This window comes from Talpa occidentalis, unplaced genomic scaffold (genome assembly GCF_014898055.3).
Source record: "Talpa occidentalis isolate TD23 unplaced genomic scaffold, MPIMG_talOcc4v2.1 talOcc4.2, whole genome shotgun sequence".
Lineage (NCBI taxonomy): Eukaryota > Metazoa > Chordata > Mammalia > Eulipotyphla > Talpidae > Talpa > Talpa occidentalis.
Window position 1 is genome coordinate 111,464,303 of NW_023602073.1, and position 9,422 is coordinate 111,473,724.

A 9,422-nucleotide genomic window follows, 5' to 3' on the forward strand; every position below is an offset into this window, starting at 1 on the left:
AGCAGCAGCCGCTGTAGACAAGAGAGTTTGTGAGGACAGCCGGCAGATGGACTGGCTCTTGTCAACCATCAGGACCTATCTCCTCCGCAGCCAAGGCTCTGAGGAAGTCAGCAGGGATCTGACTAGTGGGCATTTCCTCCCTGAGCAAAGGAAGCTGGTGTGGCAGTAGACAGCTGGCAGGAATAGTGGAGGGTGGCTGAGACCAGGATCTCCGGTGGGACCTGGGCCTGGGCTACCACGGAGAATGTGAGGATGCTGATGAAATGAACTTTAAGAGGGACTTCAGGACTAGTCTTTCTCAACGTTTGTACTAAGGGACATTAAGAGCTGTGCCATGGAAATAGAGTTCCACCACGTTTCTTTGTTATAGGACTTCTGAGAACCTTAATGTGCCACAACTTGTCTCTCCCAAAGGTAGAGATTATTTTACTACAAAATTTATTTTTGAGGGCCTCCCCGGTGGCGCAGCGGTTGAGCACTGGGTTGCAAAGCTGCCCGCAGCCTCTGCAGCGCCGGTTCGATCCCCGGCTGCTCCCCAGCCACGGGAGGAGGGTCCCACATGGCGCGCAGACCTCTCCTGCCGCCCGCTGCTCCCCTCAGCAGTGTACTTCGGTCTTTCTGCCTGCTCTGCTCCCCGCTCTGGCTCTGGTGAATTCTCTCACCCTCCCGCACTTCTCACTGTACCCAGTGCTTGTATAAATAAATAAATAAATCTTAAAACAAAACAAAACAAACTTATTTTTGAAATAATGTCGTACAAGCCTAGTGTTTTGAGTTACACATATGGAAACTGTTTTTCTAATCCTCTAATTTGAAATAATTATTCTGGAAGAAAAAAATTGTAATGTGTTGTTCCTTATTAAATAAGAGCCAAAATTGCTTAATTGTGTATGACAAAACGTAAAACTTAGGACCTCAAGGGAGTTATTAGAGAGTTGGTGGTGCCATTTTGTCTATAAATTTGCAATGCTTAGGGTCCCAGTGATAGATACCAGGATTGTTTTTCATCCAAGCCCATCTTCATTTGAAGCTTGCAAAGCCCCTCAGGTGTTACCATTCAAGCTCTACAAATTAGTTTAGAGGTAACCTGACCCATGGTGTGATGAGTGAATAAGTGAAGTTGCTAAATGTTAGTGAGGCAGGTTTTGAATGTCTGCTACACCCAGCAACTGTCCATTCTTAGGGAGATACCCTCCTTTCTAAAAATAGGCTGGACATCAGTAAAAACTGATGATCTGAAGGAACTAAATTGATTAAAAGGAAGCAGGTTGTGGGCAAATTAAATCCCAGGAAAACCTGGGATTACATATAACTTGGTGTTGTTACCACTGTCTCAGGTAATAAGAATTGCTATGATAGCACATGAGATCATGATGCAAGGAAACACTTTGGCTAGGGCCTTTTGCAGGAGATGGAGTGATTTTCACTCATCCAGAACTCTTTTCTGAGCCCTGCTGATCTCGTTTTGCTCTGGGTAGTAAGGGTGATAATTACGGATGGTGTCTTTTGAGCTCATCCAAGGAAGTGGTGATTGACATGAGCCATCAGAAGATCGAAGAACCAAAATAAAGGAACCCAAACCCTCAAAGTGCTCAATAATAAAGAACAATAACTAAGCCTATATATCTAGTTCTGTTCATGAGATCTAGCCACAGACCAACACCGTGCATCTTTAGAAACTTCCTCTCTACTGTCTTAAATGATACCCCATGTTGAATTGGGCCAAAAGGTGACCTGCAGGTTTCTGGCCTGTTACTAAATGCAGTCATCTATTCTGAGAAACCAAAGTATGACAAAAAAACAGAAACTGAAGGAAAAAAGGAAAGAAAGAAGGAAGGAAGGAGGGATGTAGGGAAGGAGGGAGGGGAAAGGAATGAAAGAAAGAAAGCTAAATCTCCTCCAGAAATCTGGGGAGCAGGCGGAGGCACACGCCAATACTTGTGACCACAATAACAGAGGGCTTAAATGACCTGAAAATAAATAAATAAATAAATGTGTCATTCTAAGTGGAGAAGAAAACAGCTATTGTCTAACAATTGAATTTAAAATACTGCATAAACAGCTAACAGCTGTTTTTCAGTCTTTGCTTTTATGGTGCCTATGTGGCAAAAGGAAAAAAAAATAAAGAGAAATAAAAGACATACTTTTTCAAATGTGTATTTTTCTCAGAGCCAGATTTCCTACAACTAATTTCCAACACAGAAGGAGGTCTGTGGGAAACGGTGTTGAATTGAAGACTGGGGAAAACTGCCAGGTTGAGTTAGGTGCCTGATGGCACCCAGAACATGTCAGCCCTGCACAGGGGGCGGTGGGCACACCTCAGGAGGGGATTTGCTGTTTAAAAAAAAAAAAAAAAAAAAAAAAAAAGGTGGGGGCCAACCCGGTGGCGCAGCGGTTGAGCGCTGGGTTGCGAAGCTGCCCATAGGCCTCTGCGGCGCCGGTTCAATCCCCGGCTGCTCCCCGGCCACTGGAGGAGGGTCCCAATGGCGCGCAGACCTCTCCTGCCGCCCGCTGCTCCCCTCAGCAGTGTACTCCCCTCAGCAGTCCTTCTGCCTGCTCTGCTCCCTGCTCTGGCTCTGGTGAATTCTCTCACCCTCTCGCGCTTCTGACTGTACCCAGTGCTTGTATAAATAAATAATAAATAAATAAATCTTTAAAAATAAAACAAAGGGTGGGGGGAAGCTAGCACTCTCAGAGTGCTCCTCTATAAGTGGCTATGGAAAGGAACTTTGTCGCAATAATGGAAACAAGGTGATATTGCTATTTGATTTCACCTCTCTCAGTCACCAGATCAGCAAGTGAGTAAATGGCGAGGTCCATTCACTGGGGTCCACATAGGAAAGCCCCCTGATGGGAGCAGAACCCTCTAATGAACCCTCACTTATAAGTAAGGGAATTGTGGGAACTTGGACAAGGAATATTCATATAAAAAATCACTAGGTATATCTTATAATTATGAAGTCACAAGGGTAAATTAAGAGGGAGGCGAGGCCAAGTTATAAACAAAGACTCAAGAAGAAGCTCTTATTATTCCCTCTTGGTGCCTCTACTGGGTTTACTCCACCCTGAATACCAGCTTCAGGGATCCTGTCCTTTCTTGAGGTATCAGCTCTTCATCTATCTCCAGTTTTTATTATAAATAATTGCATGAATATGTTGATACATATACATATATAGACAAAAAGAATTTTGAATTTTTCTGTTTCTTCTATCGTTGGTCCATCTTTCTCCACATTTTGAAGTGCAAGCTATGTTTCTGCTGCTTGCATCACTTTTGCTGCTGTGTCCACAGGCCCTGAAAATGATGAGCACGTGACATCCACTCCTGGCTCTGCAGCAGAGCCGGTGCTCTGACGCTTCCCCTGCTACAGTTCTATTAGATCCTGACTACACTGTGGTTTTTACTGCTGGCTTGATGATTGTAAAAAGACCCTCTAGAGTCCAAAGAAATAAGCCCTGAGCTGCAAGCAAGCAGAGGTGGGGAGTCCACAACAAAAGCAAATGCTAGGCCCTGGCCCCTGCAAGGTGCAAAGGCCAAATCAAGTCTCCTACTGTACATCCTGACCCTGGAAGGGGGCTAGATCAACCCTCTGGGTCCTGCAAGAAGCAAATGAAAATCTCTTCTGAAGTAAGCTTCCTCCAATTTAAGCTTCTCAGGATTGCCACATATCAAGCAAAATGAGTTCAGAATCACAAATGACCAAACAGCAAGAAAACAAGCCCGCAGATATCAATAAGGGAAATCAGAAACAGCCAACGGTACATTTATATTCCCAGGGTCCTGCCAGGACCCTGGTTAGTGAAATTGTCAAGTGCAACATTTTAAATATTGTATATGAATTATTTTAAGAAATCCAAGATAGATTCCTAAGTGTGTGCAGTTACCATGAGCCTATGACCTGGCAGATTTGAAAAAGAGGCAAGTAAAAAGAGGCAAGCTATATTTGAAAAATATAGCTGTTGAAATTAAGAAGTCAGTGACTGGGATAAACAGTAAATAGACATAGCTGAAAATAGAATTAATTAACGAGTATGTCTGAAGAAATTACCCAGAACACAGCACAGAAAGACAGACTGATAGAAAATATAATGGGGTTAAGATGTGAAGGATAAAATGAGAAGCTTTATATACTGATCACTAGAGAGATTAGAGTCAACTAATGAAAAGGCAATATTCAAAGAGATAGATTGACAAGTTTCAGAGCTGATTGACAATAGACATCCACAGATAAAGAAAGCACAGACTATATGGTGCAGGATAAATCCTTCAAAATCTGCACCCTGACACATTGTAGTAAAACTCCAGAATGCAAAACTCCAAAAGAAGATCTTCAAGGTACTAAGCAGGAAAAAAACAGATTCAGATTACCTACGAAGAAACAATGATTAGATTGTCAGCAGACACTTTTACACAGCAACAGAAACCAGAAACTATACAATAATATCCTCAAAGTAAGAAGTGAAAATAACCATGAACTACATGTGTAGCAAAATTACTTTTAAAAATGAATGTGAAATAAAGAATTTTCAGATACAGGTTTCTCCCACTCTCCACAAGTAGAGCATTCCTATTTGGCCTGATTCGGTAGTTAATTTTTGAGGGTCTGGGAACATTATTACTATTAATTTTTTTTGAAAGATTTATTTATTTGTTTATACAAGAACTGGGCTACAGGTCAGAGGTGTGGGGGGTGAGAGGATTCACCAGAGACAGAGCAGGGAACAGAATAGGCAGACTGACGAAACACACTGCTGAGGGGAGCAGTGGGCAAGACAGGAGAGGTCTGCTGCGCCAGATGGGTCACCTTCCTGGCCGGGGATGGAACTCATGCTGCAGTGGCTGTGGACAGCTTCATAGTGCTGCATCTTAACTCCTTATGACATGGGGGACGCCCCTATTACTATTAATTTATGTAGAAAAAATTTTCAGAGTTCCAGACTCAAAATATAGCCTACCAAATCGGACCAAATAAGAATACTCTTCTTCTGGATAACAGGGAAACCTGTAAACATTATATGTGACAGCAAAAGAGACAATAACAAAAACAAAGAGAAACCCCACCAACTGGGAGAACATTTTTGCACCCAACACTAATGATAAAGGACTGATCACAAAAATCTGCAAAGAGCTGAAGAGACTCAACAACAACAAAGAAAATAATCCAGTCAAAAAATGGGCAGAAGAGCTGAAAAGAAACTTCTCTGAAGAGGAAATGCAAATGGCCAACAGGCATATGAAAAAATGTTCAACATCACTTGTCATCGGGGAAATGCAAATCAAAACTACCATGAGATACCATCTTACACCAGTGAGAATGGCACATATTAAAAAAACTAGCAACAACAAATGTTGGCGAGGTTGTGGAGAAAAAGGAACTCTTCTGCACTGTTGGTGGGAGTGCAAACTGGTCCAACCACTGTGGAAAGCTGTGTGGAGATTTCTGGACCTACTAAACATAGAGCTTCCATATGATCCAGCAATTCCACTCCTAGGTATTTACCCAAAGGACACAGAAACATCAATTCCAAAGAACACCTGCACCCCTATGTTTATAGCAGCACTGTTTACAATAGCTAAGCTTTGGAAACAACCCAAATGCCCAAAACTAGATGACTGGATCAAGAAGATGTGGTACATATATACCATGGAATATTACTCAGCATTCAAAAAAGATAAACACATGCAATTTGCAGCAACATGGATGGCGCTGGAAGGGATCATGCTCAACGAAATAAGCCAAAAAGAAAAAGAAAAATACCGGATGGTCTCACTCATAGCAGGAATCTAGAAAACTTAAATAAGGGACCAGGAAAATGAATAACTATAAGAAAGTGAAAATCAAAATCAACAAAAAACTATGAACCAGAGACAATTTTAGGGGGGCGGGGGCGGGAGGGGAGGGATTGGGGTCAGAATGGGGGGGCTGCAATTGTATAGGGAATATAACAATAAAATTTATTATCTAAAAAAAAAAACAAAACAAAACAAAAAAAACATTATATGTGAGCAACGATGAAAAAAAAACACCAAAAAACGAACACTATAAAGGGTGCCATGCTTAAGCTTCTTTCTGGGTATCATAGCAGGAATCCCATTTTTGTGGGGAAAAAAAGATTTAAGTATGAGGTTAACATTTATTTAGTTGAATGACAAAGAGGGTTTTTAGTGTTCTCTGACTCTCTGGGAATTCAGGAAACAATTGAGTTATTGGTGGTTTAAAATGTCAGAAAACAGTAATCACAATGTGCTTCCCACTCTCAATTACTTGGAGCATTGTCTGATTTTGAGGCTATTCTTGAGAACTAAAGTGTTTTTCTAGTATATATTGTGTAGTTTCCACGTGTTCTGTCTGACTAATGCCTTAGTCATGACTTACAATATGAGATACTCAAGAAAAGACAGTCTTGGTCTCTGGCATGACTTTCTTCACAATGCTTAGCTCCCCCACTCCAGCCATTTAGTACCTCCTGTGTTCTGACATTGGTTCTATTCCCGGCCAGAGGTACTTCTTGAGCCGTAAAAAGCTTCATCCTCCTTCTTGGGTGCACACTTTCCCCCTAGCTCTCATCCCTTTTCCTAGACTCTGATCTACCAGTGACCCCAGTAACTGAGAACTCAGAAAGTGGGAGATAAGAGGAAAACTAGGTGGAATGGACACAACTTAAATTAAATGGATTAATTTAAGCTGTGCTTTTTTCTTGTAACATGAATTCAATAAGAATTCAATAAATAGAAACTAGCTAAGCAAATTTTAGTATATGCCCCCCAAAATAGAATTATTATACTGCCATGCCAGAATAAATAAATGCTAGAATGTGTAAACTGCAGCTACATGTGGGTTATAGGACCCCACCAAACTGTCTGTGTAAACGAATGACAAACTGATTAACACAGCACATAGACTCAATTATGCACCAGAGTTATACAAGAATCAAACACACAGAGACCTAAAAATTAAAAGAGAAAAACTAACTTATTAGTAAATTTATCATTTTTAGTAAATTTATGGTGTTTTATGTTGTTTTTGTTGCTTATGTGATTCTTATTTGTTTTTCCATATAAAGGAGGCACACTTTTATTTTACAAGGAGGACTGAAACAATATGATGAATGTATTAGAGTCCAAACAGGACACAGAAACCACACATTAATTTCTACAAGGGAAGTTAATTACAAAAAATTACTAACAGGGAACTGGCATAATAAGAGATTGGCTAGTAGGAGGTGAAGAAAGCTCTAAAGAAAACAGGAATGGCAGGTACAGAGAGCAGCTGTTGCCCGAAGACTAAAAGAGAACATTCAGGAACAAGCCATCTCTTCCTAGGACTGAGAGCTAGATCTCACAGGAGAAGGCAGGGCATGTGGCTTTCTGGATGGTGGTTAAGTTCAGATGCTTTGAACCGGTGAGACTTTCAAGAAAACTGCTATCCGGAGAACTGCTATTCACTGTTCCAGCTGCAAAACTCCTCAGTGGGGTGCCAGTGAAGCCATGAATTGGAGGGTATTCCGCTTTTGGCACCCCTATAGGGGTGCCTCCTGCAGCTCCAAGAAGCCTCCTGCAGGGGTTCAAGCGGAAGTCCTCCTCAGGAGGTTCCTGGGGAAGCTGCCCACAGAAGGTACCGCTGCTGCTGGTGACCTGCCACCGCAGAGAAAGCCATGCATGCTTCAGGGGCCTGACAAAGCCAGCCCACTGGAGCCAGGGAGAGAAGCCCCTCCTCACACAATATCCTTCCAGGATGTTCTATGGACAGAACACCACCCTGACTGGCAAAGGAGAAATGCTTCTCGGATCCAGATCCATTATTGTAGAGCAAATAATGAAGGGTGAATATCGAGCTGTAAGACAACAAACCGAACACCATCACAGTGAAGTAAACTGTGAGTCTAGGCTGGAAGCTCCAGATTTCCTGTCAGAGTCAAGCAGGTTCTTGACCTCCTGTGTGCAACATATTTTAGGAAAACCCACCAGTTCTCCATGGTAATCATTTCTTGCTGCCTTAAGGCAGGCTAGACCAACCGGGTCTCCAGGTCTTATGATTCAAAAGCATGTACAGAATAATACAAATATGTCTTTAAGGTGTGTTAAAGAAAATAATGAATTAAAAACACTTAAATATCTTTATTAGCTAAATAAATGCCAAATGTCATAGAATTAAAGTGTTTGCCACATACTCTTTCTCAACATTGTGATCAAGAGCCTGGACTCTGGTAGTTTTGTCCTTCAAGAAGGGAAGTTAGGCAAGTGGGGTGCTCCTGGCCACTTTCCCTTCCTTAGATGTGTCCCTGACTTCTCAGGTGCAATGCACTTTGAGTTTGTTATTCAGCCATTAAATGCATCCTACGGAGGTTAAATGAGAAATACCTTTAGGAAATAAAGTACTCGATCCAGGGTGTGGGAGGAGAGTACAGTGGACTATGGGGGAGGACTGTGGGTGCTTTGCTGGTGAGAAAACTATGGCAGCCACACTTGAGGAGAAAAATCCTGCATTGAGAAAAAATAAACAGAAATGTTTCATAAATAAATAAATAACTCGATGAAGTGTGTTTGATACCTAACAAGAGTTTAACATATGGATAATCGTTATACATTGAGCATCAGGAAAGATGAATCTTCCCCATTTGATGTCACTGGAAACCCATCTTGCATCTCATGGTTGGGTTGTTTTTATGTTTTGCTTTGTTTTGTTTTGTTTCTGCCAGATGATGTTGCTGACTTTATTCAAAGTCTCATTTGTATTTCTTAGCCACTCCACCCTCCTAAGCATACATTTGGAGATGAAGATGTCTTTCCTAGAAAGGATCTGGTATTGTTGGTGTCAGGCTCAACACACTAAATGTGTGAAAAGAACTTACTTAAGAAGATAGAACAGAAAACGCAAGCTCCAGATAAAATCCACTGGGTTGAGAAAGCAAACTGTTCCACGGCAGTGAAAGGACCATCAACGAATGATGTCTTCAGAGAAATAAACAACCAGATTTTGTTTTGGTTTCAGAAAATCACTGAGATGGACAAGAAATAATTATCACTATTTAAAAGCTATGTTATTTTGAACACCAAAACAGTTATTTTGATAAACAACACCATACCTTTCAGCATTATGAGATCATTTCAGAGTAATGTTCTTTACACAAAGTTTTTTGAAAACACTGTTTTAATTACATAGATGATATACAAACATTGATGGTGATCTAAATATATTTTATTTTCATTAATTAGTAAACAGTAAACATTTGAATTCTGTTATGAAAAAATAAAAGAGCCTGGGCTCAGAAGCAACCTACTGAGTGGGAAGAAATATTTGCAAATCCTATATCTTATAAGGGTTAATATACAACATATAAAAAAATTCATGCAACTCAACAGCAAAAAAACCCAAAAAACCCACAAATAATTCAAGTTTAAAAAGGCAAGAGATCTGAAT

The 9,422-nt window shown here is 41.0% G+C and overlaps 1 pseudogene; it reads left to right on the top strand.

Annotated features, from left to right (window-relative positions):
* Positions 1-8,331: 8,331 nt before the first annotated feature.
* Positions 8,332-9,020, top strand: LOC119253411 (testis-expressed protein 30-like; annotated as a pseudogene).
* The last annotated feature ends 402 nt before the right edge of the window (positions 9,021-9,422 follow it).